At 46.6% G+C, this 18293-nt stretch overlaps 1 long non-coding RNA gene across 1 annotated transcript; it reads right to left on the bottom strand.

Annotated features, from left to right (window-relative positions):
• Nucleotides 1-8706: 8706 nt before the first annotated feature.
• Nucleotides 8707-11465, bottom strand: LOC308464393. The gene is made up of 3 exons (XR_013980001.1): nucleotides 11302-11465; nucleotides 10199-10328; nucleotides 8707-9062 (listed from the first exon to the last, which is right to left on the bottom strand). It is a non-coding gene; the product is annotated as an uncharacterized lncRNA (long non-coding RNA).
• Between the last annotated feature and the right edge of the window lie 6828 nt (nucleotides 11466-18293).

Raw genomic sequence — 18293 nt, forward strand, 5'->3', positions numbered from 1 at the left:
CAAGGATATGCCTCTATTGCATGGGTAGGCAAACTAAGGCCCAGGGGCTGGATGCAGCCCAATCGCCTTCTAAATCTGGCCCGCTGACGGTCCGGGAATCAGCGTGTTTTTGCATGAGTAGAATGTGTCCTTTTATTTAAAATGCATCTCTGGGTTATTTGTGGGGCATAGGAATTCATTCATTATTTTTTTTCAAAATATAGTCCGCCCCCCCCCCCCAAGGTCTGAGGGACAGTGGACAGGCCCCCTGCTGAAATAGTTTTCTGACCCCTGCTCTATTGCATCCTCTTGAATGAGCTGCCTGGTCCTAGACTGCTAGAAGGTTTTGTAACTGGGGGTCTTTGCTTCTGCACCAAACTGCTTGAGGCATTTGCCGAAAGTTGGGTCAGGATAGCAGCCTAAGAAGGTTCATTATAATCCTTTCTCACGAGTCCTCAAATATCTCGCCAAGGGATAGGTGTGTTGCCCCTTCCTGACTGAGCCACTTGCCCGCTATAGGTTGCCCTCGATACTAAGTTTAACGTGGAGTGAACTGAGAAGACAGTCTCAACTTCAGTCTCTCCACCATTTGCCCAGCTGGATGTTCCTTCTGGACACTTGGGTAAAAGCAGCCTTTACCATCCTGGGGCCTACAAGGCATTTTGGACTACAACAGCTGGCCAGGGCTGGGGATCTGTACTCCAAATCAACTGAAGGCTCCTAGGTTGGCGAAGTCTTCCTTTTGGCAGTTTCCCACTTGAATGAATTCCTCATGTGGATCTCCGCACCTCAGCTCACTGCCTCTCCTCATTTTACCTTCTGAAATATACTCAGAGTCGAGTGTGGATTTCATGCTCTTTATTCAGCTCATAGTAGTGAGGAATGAAAGTTTCCCCAAAATATCTGCTTTATATACATTATTTACACAATGGGTCGCACGTGATTGGCTAATTCTGGGATTCTCCTGTAGGCCAATCAGGTTGCAGATTCACTTCCACCTGGAGCTGGAGTGGGTGGCTCCTGCGGACCAATCATACTGCTGCATTGTTCTAGGATCAATCAGACTGCTGCATTCTGGACCCTATTGTTCTAGGACCAATCAGACTGCTGCATTCTGAATCCTATTGTTCTAGGACCAATCAGACTGCTGCTTTTTGGATCCTATTCAATTCAGTACATAACACCTTCCCTCTCCACCTCTCCGGGTTTCTCTCCCTCTCTCACTGCTCTTTCTCTCCCACTGTTCCAAGACCCTCCAGCAGAATCTGGCTTTCACCAGACAGGGCAAACTAAAGCCACACTTCAGCTGCCAAAAAAAACCAGGTCTGGGGCCCACTCTGTTTTCTGCTTCAGCTTCTGCTGGAACCCTCCTGGCTTCTTTAAGAAGCCTTTTCCCTGCTAATTATGGCAAAAGCAAGTTTGGAAGGACAGAGCAGTACACTCTGAGCTCAAGGGAATGAGGTCGCTCCTCAAAAGCCCAGATCTGACCTACCATGACCCACTGTTCCCAAGTAGCCTTGAAAAGTAGAGGAGCAGCGAGGAGAAAGGATGGCTGATTTGCTCCTGCCATTTTAAACCATGCCAAAGGGAAACATGGTGTGTAGGGGTGCTTAGAAGCTTATTGGGGGTCCTCAATATAATAGAATTGGTGGTACTATTTGTTCCTCTGTTTCTGTACTACCCCTGCTGTGCGAGGCTGGCCCGGTGGTGGCTGGGGACGGAGGCTTCTCGCTCGTGACCCCTATGTTGTGTTAGGCACGGCCCAGGATCTCTTGCAGCACAGAGAGGTTTCATGGCTGATGCAGTGGCGGAACTTGGGGTCTCAAATTTCAGCACCTCCCTGTCTCCCACCTTCTATTATACATCGCATTTGTGGCTCCTTCAAGGCTTTGCATCCAGCATGACCAAACCAGTCACACTGCTCTAAATCTGCCTCTGGCTGATGCTAGATTAGGTAGGTTGGGTCATTCCAGTACCTGGGAACGCTTTGCTGCCTCAGGTGAGGCTACAACCTGGGCGCCTCGACCAGCAGCACCTCCTGTGATAACCTTTTCACACTCCCAACTTTTGCATGTCAAGATCCCCTGGGCCACCCCAAATAACTCACACATCACACAAAAATTTTGTTTAAAGGTTTTTGGCATAATTTTGTCCACAACTTTATTAAAATACAAAAATGTGAGTGGTTGCTTAGGCATTGGTTGCGACTATCTGGGGGACAGATGGGGGACAGACTGACATTCCGCATGCCTGCAAAAGTCAGAAAAGGGGAATACATTTGGGGGTAGCGACAGAGCAGGGAACCTGCCCTCAGCCCTCTCCAAATGCAACCAGGGGCTCTTGCGTGGCCCTAGCCCCTTGACAGGGTTCAGACAAAGGCAATAGTGAGCCCCTTTATTCCTTTAACAGAATCCCTTGCAGCAGCAGCATTAGAGGGGCAGGCACAGCCAATCCATGCCCCTCAACCAACCAAACCATAAACCAAAGCCTAACCGCAACCTTACAAGTTTATGACTATTTGCTACGCGGTAGGCAAAAACCAAATGGCACCAGCCAATCAGCCAGATGGACAAAATTCCTACCAGGCCCCTGCCCCAAAAGCAGACAACCCCATGACAGGCATAGCAAGGTCAAAGCGAACAACCCTAAATATAGGGGGGGGGGGACATGGGCAATCCGATGCATGGGGTGAAAAGAGGAAGCTCTACGCCTCGTGCAGGGAGTTTTAACATTTCTGGCTGTCAATCAACAAATGGCAACATTAACTTCTTCCCAACAACAAGCGAAGCCCAATCACAACAGTGGCCAACGATCAATTAGCCCGCCCCACAACTTTGGAGTGTCCTGTCGGCCCCCACCGCAACACGTGCTCTCCATGAAGGAGAACACGCTTTCCACCTTGGAGGAGACTATTTTAGTGCCACTCTTTCAGCCCCTTCTTTCCTCCCTGCTTTTGTTTTATCAACATTTTATGGTGTGTGTGTGTGTGTGTGTGTTTCCCCCCTTTTTACTGTTTCGATATTGTAAGCTGCCCTTGAAGTATTTTATATAGAAGGGGAGGATATAAATTCATAAAAGAAGCAAGTAAAATAATACTGCCCTGGGTAAATCAGTGCGGGATAAGAGCAGCTCAGAGGCATTCAAAGATAAAGGGTGGTGGGTTATTCGGAGGATTGAGATGAAGGAAGCAGAAGGCGGCAGAGGACTTTCAAAACAAATGCGGTGAAACTGTTTGCCTAGGAGAGGCTGAATAGGCTAGAAGGTAATACAGTGGTACCTCAGGTTAAGTACTTAATTCATTCCGGAGGTCGGTTCTTAATCTGAAACTGTTCTTAACCTGAAGCACCACTTTGGCCTCCCGCTGCCACCGTGCCACCGGAGCACAATTTCTGTTCTCATCCTGAAGCAAAGTTCTTAACCCGAGGTACTATTTCTGGGTTAGTGGCTTCTGTAACCTGAAGTGTATGTAACCTGAAGCATATGTAACTCGAGGTACCACTGTATATAATTCAAGTACAGTCGTACCTTGATTTTCAAACAGCTTAGTTTTTGAACGTTTTGGATCCCAAATGCCGCAACCCCAGAAGTGAACTATTTGTGAACTATTTTTGGAAGCCGAACATCTGGCGGGGCTTCTGCAGCTTCCGATTGGCTGCAGGAGCTTCCTGCGGCCAATCAGAAGCCGCGCTTTGGTTTCTGAACATTTTGGAAGTCAAATGGACTTCCAGAACGGATTCCGGTAGACTTCCAAGGTATGACGGTACAATCACAAAATCCATAGTGGCTTTCTTACCAAGCCACAGGGGCTAGGGGGGTCTTTTGTTTTGGGCAATCTGGGCAAGCTGCAAAGCATAGTGTTGCTGAGACGATAGCCGCTTGCAATCTTCATTTGCTCAGATTTGCAAATTACAAATTAACATACGCAAATAACTGCCACGGGCCTGCATCCGAGGCCATTTAAATATGTAGCAGGGGTCCCACCAGTGTATCATGAGTGCAAAATGTTACATCTTCCTTTCTTCTCGGAAGTCTGAAGAAGATGGTTGTGTTGCAGTAACTCGTCTCTGTTGAAAACACTGATAATATTCCAACCAAGAGCTGGGGGAGCTCCAGTTCAACATGCTGCTGCAAGTGGAGTCCCAGTTGCTAGACCAGATGCAGTCAAGGAACAGGGCTTCTCCTGACCCATGTTTATATTCTGCAATCTTTTAAAATTTATTTATGTTTAGACTGCTTTTCACCAAAGGTACCAAAGCATAAAACTACAGCTTAAAGCCAGATATAATTTAAAATAAAAACAAACTGTATTGTTATAGATTTGGGGTAAACCCTAGAAATTAATAAATGCTAGGGTTTTTGGTTAGTTATGATATGAAAGGAGAATGCAAGCCGCAAAGGAATTCCTAGGCTGGTTTATGAAAACCAGCCTAGCTGGCTTAGTGAAGAGTGAACCTAATATGACAAAATGTGTTGATAGGCCACTGAGGAGAGGAACCCTTTAGCCTGGGGGGCAGAGGTGGACCAAGGTGGGGGTGGCCTGTCCTGGGTGTCATCCTAAGGGGGGTGACATTCAGTGCACCATTGCCCCCACTCCTGGCTGGAGAAGGCAGGCAGGGAGGCGAGAGGACAGTGCAGCTCCCCCTCTTCTCCCGACGGCTCGGGGTACGTTTGGGAGTCACGGGGGGTGCCAGCGTGCCATTGCCCCTGCTCCCAGCTGGAGGAGGCAGGCAGACAGGGGAGAGAATGGGTGTCTTCCCTGAAGGGGGGTGACATTCGTCGTGCGTCCTGCCCACAACTCCCAAGCCTACAGCAAGCGGCAGGCCCAGCTCCCTCCTTCCCCCAGCTTGCTGTAGGCTTAGGAGTCACGGGGGGGGGGTGACAAAAAAATTTCACCCCTGGTACTACCTGACCTCGCTACGCCACTGCTGGGGAGTGAGATGTTACCAAGGTGATGGGGTGTATGTTTGAGGGGACAGGAAAATGGAGTTTTCAAGCTAGGGGTTTCTGGGAGGAAGGAGGAGGAAGAAGAGTAGAGATCCATCTTTGAAAGAAGCAGTCTGAAGGTTGCTTGGGCTGCTGCCTCTGGAAACAAGCCCCAAAATCATCTAGAAAAAGAAATTAGAAGCAGGAGGAAAATGCTCTTCTTGAGAGGGGTTTTGCCAAGACAATAGGCAGTTGTGTCTTCTTTTTTAAAGGAGCTCACTTAATTTGCTCCTGATCCTTGCATCCCCAGCCATTTCACTCTTCCATGCATCTCCTTGACAGACAACAACAGGTCTGTCTGTCTGTCTATCTGTCTGTCTCACTTTAAGCCAGAAATAATTGCTGAGCTTCCGGCTTCCTCCTTATTCCTTTGCACAATCCTTTTCTTTCCCCTTCCATGTAATCATTTTTGCTCATTAGAGAAACTTGGGAGATAAGCAGAGAGAACAATGGAGATGCGCAAGCTCTTTGTTGATGCAGAAGTGGCTGGATTTTCCTGCTTTCTGTCTTCTCCTTCTCCCCACCCCCACCCACTTGACTTTCCCAAGTTTGTCTGGTGTGTCTGGACTCTGGACTAGATTCTAGCCAAGCGAGCAGTCACCAGCTTTGAACTCAGTTGGACCTTTAGGCTTTCAGGAAGTAAAAATAATAATAATAAAATGCCCCCCAAGGATGTACCTCAGCTCAAAGTAAGGAAATACAATAGATTAGCACTCTCCAGTTTTGAGGGAAAGCAGCTTCTGAGGAGAGCTGGAAGCTGCAAAAAAGATAATTTCCTTCAGCAAGGAGGAACAACTTCTCTGCCATCAAACTCTCAAGGACTGTGTGATGCTCTACACAAGAACCCAGTGTTTTTAGCTCCATCTTTCAGCAGAGGACCAAAGAGTGGCCCAACTCATCTATAGGGTGGGATTGAGGTCAACCTGCCCCTCTCCACTCCCAGTAACTGTTCACACAATCGTGCTTTTCCAGTTTTTCCAGTTCTTCTCTCTGGTCCCCGTTTGCCAGTGCCTTTCCCACAACTTTCGCTGTCGCTTATAAAGCAGGAAGAAGCAACCTTTGTTTTCCACCCTGCACCCCTTCAGAAAACCAGTGCTTGATTCCAAACAGATGGCATGGGAGCAGCCAGGAGAACTGTTGTCTCTCCCATACTTATGTCAGACTCTATGGGCATCCAAGCAGCGGCTCAGTGGCCAGACCAAGGGACGTGACAGGGACGAGGGTCTCACAAAACACAGAGGCAATTTGCAAGGCTGAAAGTCAACGCTACTGTGCCACTCACATTCCTTCAGGGTTCGGGGAAGTAGCTTAGGGCATACCCAGGTTGAATTCCAGTGAGTCTGGTCAAAGTGGGGGACAGGTGCTAAGGGGTTTGGAAGGAGAAGCACTCAGTGAAGTAGAGGGTGAGAGTCTCACCTGCCTCTCCAGTGCTTCCCACTCAGGAAGGCCGTGGAGGAAGGCGCTTGAGATCCAACCGGCTCTATTCCCTTTTGACCACATCATGCTTTTCTGTCTCAGCTGGCCAATCCTGGCCAATGTTACTGCTGACCAATCCAGACCAGTGATGCTGTCCCTGGGGTTGTGAGAAGTATAGAGGATCCCCATATAGATGAAAAGTCACTCAATGGACCTGGGAAATTCTCCTACCTAAGGTCCCAGATAGGTGCTACCATGGTTAGCCAGAGCAAGAAGGTTATGTCTCCATCTGTACTAGAATTGTTTTTAGATGTTTCGTTTCTCATGCGTTTGCTGTCTTGGGTTCCTTTGGAAGGGCAGGAGATAAATTTAATAATACAGTGGTACCTCAGGTTACAGTCGCTTCAGGTTACAGACTCTGCTAAACCCGAATTAGTACCTTGGGTTAAGAAATTTGCTTCAGGATGCAAACAGAAATCGTGCGGTGGTGGTGCGGCGGCAGTGGGAGGCCCCATTAGCTAAAGTGGTACCTCAGGTTAAGAACAGTTTCAGGTTAAGACCGGACCTCCAGAACGAATTAAGTTCTTAACCCAAGGTACCACCGTACTGAAATGTTTAAATCTTTCTTTGATTGTCCTTAAATCTTCCTACCCCACTTGATATCTTCTTTAGTCATCAATAATAATAATAATAATAATAATAATAATAATAATAATATTCACAGAGCCACTGTGGGAACAAGGTGCTATGATGGGACTTGGGCCTGATCCAGCAACCAGGCTCTTCCTCTGATGTTCTTATGGCAGCTACATTAGACAGAAGTTTCCAGGGAAGGTGGTAGCTGTCCACCCACATACCTCCACATATTCCTTAAACCTGCCTGTGCCTCCTAAACTATCTGCAGCCCTCAGATATGGTGAGAGATGTTGAAGAGAGATTCAACTGCTGTCGGTCCAATCAGATTCTGTATGTGGGATGGGGGGGCACCATCTTGGTCTCCCCCCTCAGGCCTCATAATGTCTTGGGCTGGTCCTGTAAGAGCCCCACCACATCTGACAGGAATTAGCATCTGCCTCAACAGCTGCGTGGCCTTCTTTACGCCTTGTTTTCTGGTAATGAATACTAATGATCCTTCACAGTTTTATTCTAATTGCCTGCCTGTCAGGGTTTGTTACCCTTCCCCATTTTTTGACTCTCATACTAGACATTCACTCTTGCTCTTGCCGTAGTTGTTCCTGCTGTGTTGACGAGACTTTACACTTGTCAACAATTATTTTTTTTAAACAGAGTTGCGACGGTGATTAAGATTGCAGGGGGAGAGGAGACGAGAGAGAGAGAGAGAGAGAGAGGAGATGCATCTCCACCTGTGAACATAGAATGTTCATTTCTAAGGTTACAAAATAAGAGGCTGTGGTATATAATTAAAACTAATAGGTTAACTGAGGAATATTTAGATCGTAGTCATGCCAAAGCAGCTGCCATCAGTCACTTGGCAGCTGAGCACTGTTTGGAATCTAAGCGATGCCCACAGCAAAGGCGGTGACAAGACTGACAACCAAACATTGGGGCATCTTGAGAAACTCCTTCCTTTGCCAAGTGAGGCATTCAGCCCTACTTTCTACGCAACAGGCAGCCAAAGACAGTGGCCTCATGAATTGTGCGGATTTGTGTTCCTTCCATTGGCTGTTAGACATAATTCAAGGAGCTGGTTTTAAGTGCCGTCACAGGTTGATGCTGGCATGTCATAGGGCTGGGTCTTCATGTTCTGGACACCACACAGCTTAAGAATGGCAAGCATTTGATGATTCACCCTGGCTGTGGCAGTGATCTCTCCATGTGCTAAAAGTTGTTATCTGCCTGACACTTTGGGCAGGGCGGAAGAGAAATATGCATGCATGACTGTATGGGTTTGTGGGAGATTGGATCTTCATTTCCATAAGCAGTAAGAAAGCTCCCCCAGCCCCATCGCCACTGTTGCATGCACAGCCATGTCCCAGTTGAGAATATAGGTTGAGGAAAATAGGCAGAGATAGTGCTTCAAACTCAAGAGAGAATAAATGGTCAGGCAAGGGGGAAAGAAGTCTGTACTGTAGGAAAGGCCTGCTCTTTTTGCAGTGCCGGATTAAACCCTGTGGAGGCTCCTAGTCAGTCAAAATCTCTGGGGGTGGGGGGTGGGGTAGGGAGGCTCGCAAATCATCTCCTAATATTTTTTTTTATTTTACCAATCAACAATTTTAATAAACCAATTTTATTACACAAAACAAACTGTATTTATTTTGTTTTGTTTTGTTTTTTTAATTAACAAACTGTATTTATTTTGATCTGTTATTGCAAGGGCCCTAAATGGCATGGGGCCCATAGGCCAGTCAGTGCCTACTCTGCCTATTTGGTAATTCAGCTCTGTCTTGGGGGGCAGGTATTGTGTTTCTCTAAGCTTGGAGGCAGGTCGATGGAAGCCTTTGCACGTTCGGGCTCAGCATCCTGAATGACGAAATCTTTGCTGGGGGGCGGGCACTTGCAGTCTCCCACTTCCATCCTCAGTGAAGTTTTCCCTCAGAGGCCCTTTGCTGGTGAGATGGTACCCCATGGCTTTGCCACAGATTTAGGGTTGCCGTTTACTGAAGCAAGACAGGTTGTTTTGAGAGTGCTGTCATTTCCCTTTGCCTGGGCGTCTTCTGTGCCACCTGCAGATTAAAGATCAACAGAACCAAAGGTTATATGGGGGGGGGAGGAAGAGAGAGGAATGAGCAGCCATTTCTGTGTGTTTCTCTGTGTGTGCAGGAACTGGGGGTGGAGGACAGATTGATGAGCAGGACTGCCTAGTAACAATTGCAGAGGAGGGAAGGGGGAAATACTGTCCAAGGTTTTGTTCTTGAAAATTATTTGGGAGGACGGGGAGGCGCTGTGAACAAAAGCTCTTCCATTTGCTATAGCTCGGAACCACAGGAAGAGAGAGGGCTCTTGTGTTTGGGGGTCCTGCTTGTAGGTTTCACACAAGCATCTGTTTGGCCACTGTTTGTGATAACAGGATGCTGGACTAGGTGAGCCATTGGCCTGATCCAGCACGCTCTTCTTGTGTTCTTATAAACAAATTGAGAGCTACTGAACACAGGAACATAGGAAGATTCCTTATGCCAAGACAGAGCATTGGTCCATTTAGGTTAGTATATTCTACACTGACTGCCAGCAGCTTTCTGTGGTTTCAGGCAGGGAGCGTTCCCAGCCCTACCAGAAGATGCTGGGGATTGAACCTGAGACCTTCTGCATGCCAAGCAGAGACACTACCACTGAGCTACTTCTTTCACCCACTGATGTTTGGTTGGTTCTCATTTTTGTGGGTCTCTTTCTGCTCCTGCCAACCTAGCAGTTAGAAAGCACGTCAAAGTACAAGTAGATAAATAGGTACCCCTCCGGCGGGAAGGTAAACGGCATTTACGTGCGCTGCGCTGGTTCGCCAGAAGCGGCTTAGTCATGCTGGCCACATGACCCGGAAGCTGTACGCCGGCTCCCTCGGCCAGTAAAGCGAGATGAGTCAGAGTCTCAGTCACGACTGGAACTAATGGTCAGGGGTACCTTTACCTTTTTTACTTTATACATGTATACGATGAAAGAGGAAGAAAGGAAAACTGTAAGGCACAACTTTTTAAGTTTAAATAGTGTTTTAAGGGAAAAGGTTAGTTCTCTTTTTATATATTTATACAATGAGTTGTTTTATACTGGGTATATTTGTATCATTTCACTGGTATAGTAATTTCCCCTGCCTTTGGGTATAAAATGCAGCTATTAAATGATTATGTTTTAAATTCTTCTGCATACTTACCCACGATCAAGTCCCACTGAAATCAGGGGGTCTTGACTTGTCAGTAAACATCCTCAGTAAATGTCCACAGGATCAGACTGTCAATGAGTGAAACGACACACATCTTGACTTTCGGTGTGCTGGAACTGATCTAGGGATTTTACAGGAGAGGAATCTTTTCATGGAACTCTGCAGCTCATATAGTAGTTCAAATGCACACAACAGCTGTCTTGGATTTCATTCATTCATTCATTCATAATTTTATTTGTATGCTGCTTTTCCACACACACACACACACACACACACACACACACACAGGTTCAAAGCAAAAGAAATTGGAACACCAAAACAATTTCATAAGAATGTAACAAAAGAACAACACAATAGCAAATATAACAACGTACCAAAAAAAATTTTTTCAGGTCTATAAATACAGTATAACAAAATTACATTAACAATATTACACCAATTATTGGAATAACACTTGTAGTTTAATGTTGAATTTTTGATAGAGTGGAGATGTAAAAGATTGGGATTATTATAAAAGATGCAGGAGGAAATGGTTAACAAAAGGACCCACAAAGGGTAGAAGGGAAGTACAGGAGATTCTTGGAAATCTTGTTTTTATGTTGGTTGTTGGATAATTGATTGTAAAATTGTAAAATCTGAAAAAATAAATAACTTTTTTTAAAAAACAACAACACAATATTACACCTCTTGGCCATAGCAAAAATAAACCAGGAACTTAACAGTTTTCACTTGGGTCCTAGAAAAAGCCCTCCCTTGATGCTGGTTACAGTCCCTCTCCTGCAGCGACTTGCAATAGTTTTGGATTTGATATCCTGCTTCATCACTACCCTAAGGAGTCTCAAAGCATCTAACAATCTCCTTTTCCCTTCCTCCCCCACAACAAACACTCTGTGAGGTGAGTGGGGCTGAGAGACTTCAGAGAAGTATGCCTAGCCCAAGGTCACCCAGCAGCCGCATGTGGAGGTGCAGGGAATCGAACCTAGTTCACCAAATTACGAGTCCGCTGCTCTTAACCACTACACCATGCTGGCTTTCGAAACAGGTAGGGTTTCAGAAAACACTTTTCCCATTAGGTTGCTGCTTCTCTACTTTACCTGGTGATGTCGGGGATCAAACTTGGGACCTTGAGCATGCAAAGCAGACACACTGAGCTCTAGCCTCTTCCCCTGACCCATTACTGTATGGGTGAGACGAAACATCCATCCACTTCCTTCTCCACCTGCAGCCTTTAATAGGTGCAATGCGGAAAGGTCTTGGGCATGTTGGTTGCTGAACAACTCCAGGCACGCCTGGAGGATGCGGACCATTTGGATCCCTTCCAATCGGGATTCAGGCCTCACCATGGGACTGAAACTGCCTTGGTCGCGCTGGTTGATGATCTCCGGCGAGCTAGGGACAAAGGTGAGAGTTGTTTCCTGGTTCTGCTGGATCTCTCAGCAGCCTTTGATACAATCAACCATAACATCCTTCTGGACCGTCTAGAGGGGCTGGGAGCTGGGGGCACTGTTATACAGTGGTTTCGCTCCTTCCTCCTGGGCCGTGTTCAGAAAGTGGTGGTGGGGGATGAGTGTTCAGACCCCTGGGCCCTCACTTGTGGGGTGCCTCAGGGTTCCGTCCTCTCCCCCATGCTTTTTAACATCTATATGAAGCCGCTGGGAGAGATCATCAGAGGGTTTGGACTGGGTGTCCATCAATATGCAGATGATACCCAGCTCTACCTCTCTTTCAAATCAGAACCAGTGAAGGCAGTGAAGGTCCTGTGTGAGTGCCTGGAGGCGGCTGGAGGATGGATGGCGGCTAATGGATTGAAGTTGAATCCTGACAAGACAGAAGTATTGTTTTTGGGGGACAGGGGGCAGGCTGGTGTGGAGGACTCCCTGGTCCTGAATAGGGTAACTGTGCCCCTGAAGGACCAGGTGCGCAGCCTGGGAGTCATTTTGGACTCACAGCTGTCCATGGAGGCGCAGGTCAATTCTGTATCCAGGGCAGCTGTTTACCAACTCCACCTGGTACGCAGGCTGAGACCCTACCTGCCCACGGACTGTCTGGCCAGAGTGGTGCATGCTCTAGTTATCTCCCGCTTGGACTACTGCAATGCGCTCTACGTGGGGCTACCTTTGAAGGTGACTCGGAAACTACAACTAATCCAGAATGCGGCAGCTAGACTGGTGACTGGGGGCGGCCGCCGAGACCACATAACACCGGTCTTGAAAGACCTACATTGGCTCCCAGTACGTTTCCGAGCACAATTCAAAGTGCTGGTGTTGACCTTTAAAGCCCTAAGCGGCCTCGGCCCAGTATACCTGAAGGAGCGTCTCCACCCCCATCGTTCTGCCCAGACGCTGAGGTCCAGCGCCGAGGGCCTTCTGGCGGTTCCCTCATTGCGAGAAGCAAAACTACAGGGAACCAGGCAGAGGGCCTTCTCGGTAGTGGCGCCCGCCCTGTGGAACGCCCTCCCATCAGATGTCAAAGCGATAAATAACTACCTGACATTTAGAAGACATCTTAAGGCAGCCCTGTTCAGGGAAGTTTTTAATCTGTGATATTTTACTGTATTTTTGGTTTCTATGGAAGCCGTCCAGAGTGGCTGGGGAAACCCAGCCAGATGGGCGGGATACAAATAACAAATTATTATTATTATTATTATTATTATTATTATTATTATTATGTGCTTCTGCCGGGTGCATGGCTCAGTTCCTAAATCACAAGCTCTAGCCCAGAGAGGTCAGATGCCACAGCTAACCACGTGGCTTCCATCCACTGTCATGTCTGTCTCAGCTTTCAACTCCATGCCTCCCACAGCAAGCAGCCCGCGGAGGCAGATGGCACAAGACTGTCCAGACTTGGCTTCCGCGCTGCTCCCAACACCTCCTGTGTTGCTGGTGTCAACTGCTCCAACAGCCCTTTGCGGCGGATGTATCAGATCGCAGTGGGAACAGAACGTGCCCTGCCTAGCTGAGCTGCCAGTGTCATCTGCTGCTTCAGTATTTGCAATCTGTTCTGGAATTTCTCGGCTCAACAATCAGACTCCAAGATGGCAACATAAGACGGGACCTGCTGGTTCTGACCAAGACTCCTTCTAGCCCAGCAGCTTCTTATGGGCTGTACTGGGGCAGGGGGTGGTGTGGAGATTGGTTTAATTTTTAATTGTTCTTAGCCACTTTTTCTCAGGGGTAGGTATTCTACCAATTTTGACATTTCATTCAGTCCTTGTGTCTTCATCAACCATTCTTTCAATAAAGGAACTGATGGATCCCTCTATGATTGGATAAATAAGCCTGCAATCCAAACCCACTTACGTGGGAGTAAACCCCACTGAATTCAATAGGACTTACTTCCGAGCAGAAATGGTTAGGATTGCAGTGTAAAATCATGGTGGCTATTTGGAAGTTCCAGATTTGTCATCCCCCCCCCCCGACCCACGGTATCCAAATATTTATTTTATTTACGAATTTATTAGAAAACACTCCTGTACAGTGGTACCTCGGGTTACAGACGCTTCAGGTTACAGACTCCACTAACCCAGAAATAGTACCTCGGGTTAAGAACTTTGCTTCAGGATGAGAACAGAAATCGTGTGGCGGAGGCACAGTGGCAGCGGGAGGCCCCATTAGCTAAAGTGGTGCTTCAGGTTAAGAACAGTTTCAGGTTAAGATCGGACCTCCAGAAAGAATTAAGTTCTTAACCAGAGGTACCACTGTACTGCTTTTCACATGGCGTCCAATATCATTAGAACAATGTTACAACAAAACAAATCAAAATATACCAGGAGAGAAAGCGACGTAAAATAAGCCCAGCGTGCAGAGAGCAAAAATGAGTCAGCAATCAGCAACCCACAAATGTCTGGGTGAGCAGAAATGTTTCTAATTGCTGGCAAAAATACATCACTGAGGGGGCCTGCTAGATCTCTGAGCGAGACTTCCACAATACAAGGTGCCACTGCAAAGAAAACCCTGTAAAGAAATAGCCAAAGCACATCAACAATGGACCCAGGGGAACAGAATAATCCCATGGCATCACTAAATGTATGTGCAAGTTTACATCAACCCCCAATAATTTTGTCTCAGCAAATCCACCAGGCATGCAAGAATTCATTCCTGGGCACAATTCCAGCATCTATTGTTTCTATCTGAATATGTCAGACGGTAATGTTTCAGACAACACTGATGATACACTATCTCATAATGGTCCTCCTGTACGTTAACGCAATGGGAATTTGCAGGTGGGTGCAGTTTACCTCGCACAGCCTATAGTAATTGGCATCCTCAACATTTCCCCATCTTTCCTTAAATGAGTTTAGCTTTGTATATTCACGAGACAGCAACAACTGGTAGATTTGAGGCTGTGGACCCTTCTGAGATTCCCTTTCATGAATAATGGATTCAAATGGTGTCGGAGTAGCTGCTGTCGTTCCCTTGTTAAGATTTTGCAAGACAAATCTCCTCCATGGTACCATTTGAAGTGCATTATTATTGAGTTTCCTTGATATCCCTTCTTCGGCTAAGAAGCTTCTGCCTTGCACAACCCTACTTGAATATTAGATGCAGGCAGAGATGCTTTAAAAAAAACAAAAAACAAGAACAGGCCAAGAGGGAATTTGGCAGACAAAGTGAAGACAACTTTAAATGCCGTTAAGGGAAGACGGAGGGAAGAGAGATACAGAGTGTGAGAGAGACAGAGTTATTTCCCTCTTCTATCTCTACTTCATATTAATCCAAGCCTGAGGTCAGGCAAGGTTTCTTGGCTGTCCTCTACTTGACCCCCCAAAATATAGATATATATGAGACAACATGAACTTATTGCTGGGATTTCTGAATATACTTTTTAAAAAATGTTGTTGAAAAAAGATGTGCCTCTGTCGTGTTTGTGTGTGTGTGCAGTACATAAGAGTGCTACGTAAGTTCTGGATTCTGCATAACTTGAGCACTGTAGTCCATTCACTGGTAACCTGAGCCTCTAGACTGGATTACTGCAATTTGCAGACCCTCCAAGTGTCCCTATTTTCCAGGGATAGTCCCGGATTTACAGAAGCTGTCCCAGTTTCTGATTTGATCTTGGAATGTTCCGCTTTTCTTTAGGACGTTCTTATTTTCATCAGATAAATGTTGGAGGGTATGGTAGGATGAAGGGTATGGAGTTATGTGACCTCCAAGTCAAGGAGATAAGTAACTGTACAACCTTTAGAAGACATCAGAAGGTAGCCCTGTATAGGGAAGTTTTTAAATGTTTAATAAAACATCTGGCTGGGGCAACCCAGTCAGATGGGCGAGGTATAAATAATAAAGTTGTTGTTGTTGTTATGGTTGACAGTATGCTTCCAGTTCACCCAGCACTGTCCCCACAATGGGAGGAATTCCAGAAAGCTGTTGCATGGTCTATTTTCAATCTCCTCTTACAAATGTCTCTTGTTACATAAAGATTTGCAGGCTTAACAGGTTGTCCAGAAAGAAAGCTGTGGTGTCCTTGGGTCAAACGCTATTTTCATGGACAAGAAACACACAGCAATCAAGGAGTACAGGTGCCCGCCATCCTTTCCCCAAGTTCGAATTCCACAGCAGCAAGATTGGCAAAGGTTCCCTCTAGGCATCTCCCTGTTCTCCAATCAAGACTAACAGAAGTGAAGTCTTGAAGGCCATTAAGTTGCTACCCCAAATGAGCTGTACCAGGCCTGCAATTTAGATCATTACAGATTTCCCAGCTGCCCTTCACTAAGACAGAGAGCCAGAGTTAATCTCAGTTCACTTGAGCCTCCCCTGTTCAGCAAGCAAATGTTGTATGAGTTGTATTCCATTGCAAAGCTGGTGACACGTTGTCCTGTGAATGACATCACCTGATTATTTGCTCAAAATGTTGCTTTAACCTCCCAGAACTAACCCGCAAATGTTGGCCAGGTCCAGTCTCCAATGGAAATGGAGAGGCAGAAAGTTTCTGGAGCAAACAGGGAGGATCACCTAACCAACTAACAAGTGGGTCATTGAGGACATTCCTTCTAATGATTTAGAAGCCTGGAGAACACTTGTTCTTTGGGCTACAGAAATGTAATTGTCCACAGTGGACTATCGACAATTCAATAACTATAGCAATTGGCAGACTGTGGAATGGTAGGCTGTGAACCACTTGGGAAAGAGCCCATAATACAATGGTAGAGCATCTCCTTTGCAAGCAAAAGCTCTCGGGTTCAAGCCCTGACAGCTCCATGTAGGGCTGGTAAAATAACCTCCACCTGAAAGCCTGAAGAGCCACTCTTTCAGTGTAGACCAGTGTAGACTTGTTCACACCTTACATAGTTAAACAGGAGGCAGGGCTACCCACCAACTTGGAGGGATTTAGAAGAGGGTTGGCCAAATCCATGGAACCACTCACCTGGATAGCTATGTTCTTGCTCCACCGATGGAGGCACTATGCTTCTGAATGCCAGTTGCTGGAAACCACAGGAGCAGAGAGTGGTGTTGTGCTCAGGTTATGCTTTAGGGCTTCCCAGAAGCATCTGATTGGCCACTGATCTGGTCCAGGAAGCTCTTCTGATGTCCTTATATGAAACCCTAATTGTTTCCAGTACTGTCAAGGCCCTCTCTGGCTCCTAATTGTGCCTTCCAGATGCCAGCAAAGGGGTTGTATCCCATCCTTACTCCACACAGCCATGGAGGAGCCAGCCAAAAGGCAAAGGATACATTTCTTAAGTAGACAACTAACTGGAGTCGAACTGCAGGGGGTGCGGAGGGGAGCTCAGCCTGTGATTTGCCAGAAAAATGTTGAGTTATTAATATAAACAGCCATCTCTGATGAAAGGCCATATGGAATTATTTATACTGTTTCCAATGACGGGCTCTTTCCCTCCACCTTGTAGAACACACACAAAGGCAAACAAACTGATCAGGAGAACACATAACCCAAATGCTCACACGCACAGATAAAAGAGCCAACATGCCTTATCATCACAGCGCAACTCGGTTTCAGTGAAGTTTCTGGCGAACAAAGCATTTAGAGCTAAGCTTGTAGTTCTTGGTAATTAGCGTCAAGAGTCAACTGGATCGTTCCTTCTTATCTTAATAACCTTAATGGAGCCTTCTGAACAACTCTGCAGGACCCTCCACACATTGCCCGTCCCCCTCAAGTGTGGACCCGTGATGTTTTAAGTTTATGCTCCAAAGTGTGAAGTGCAATTATGAAACTTGCCTGCTTGCATATCCATGCATGCTTAGCAGGGGTGTCCGTGATTGGCTGCAGCCGGTTGTAGGGTGTGAGCTCGCTGGCCATACTGGGTTTGCCTGTCTGTAATGTGGGAGATATATTCCCTGGCTGCAAAATGACCTAACTCTTGTAAGGTTGCAGAAAGGCATAAGACCACCCCAAGCAGCAGCTGAACCACAGGATTGCTGCACAGGTTGGGGCCACTGAAATATCAAAGAACGTGAGCTGTCAAGCCATGGGCTAGGGTGGTGATGTCTGCAGATTACCAAAGCTCCGGAGGCCAGTCGCTGGGTGCTCCAAAAAATATATATCATTTCCCAAAGCAGCAAAAACGGCAGGATTCCACCAAGAATCCACTGCCTCTTCTGCTTTATTGCAGTTCAACTTGTGGATCCCTCTTCTTGGCCTCTGCTGAAAGGGGCCTCCTTGCTATTTTTTCCTCCTCCTAATTAGCCAAAGTGTTTAATAAGTAACATGAATGGTACATCGAGTCATTTAGCACTTTGCTAGTGATGGATTCCTTTTATAGTCTGCAGAGTGGAAAACCAACCCTCGCTTGAAACAACGGGTCTGCTGTCCCTACCGAAGATAATGGCCTCTTATTTTTGTTGCGTGGGCCACTTGTTAGCCAGTGAGTGGGTTTCTTTTCCGGGTTTGCATTTCACGACAGCCTAGCACTTTGTCTACAGCGTTCCCAGGAAGGAAGCTCTCAAATAACAATTATAAAAGGAGGAGAAAAAATAAAAACGTTGCCACAATTTATACCAGGGAGAGGGAAGGGAAACTTGTTTAGTCCAAGGGCAACATCCTGATGCCAGCAGTGGGTGGAGCCAGATGCAAAAATGGGTGGAGAAACAGGTGTCACACATACCTTTATATTGTAGGCTACGTATCA

This window comes from Podarcis pityusensis (assembly GCF_964106645.2).
Source record: "Podarcis pityusensis genome assembly, chromosome: 15".
In the NCBI taxonomy this organism is placed as follows: domain Eukaryota; kingdom Metazoa; phylum Chordata; class Lepidosauria; order Squamata; family Lacertidae; genus Podarcis; species Podarcis pityusensis.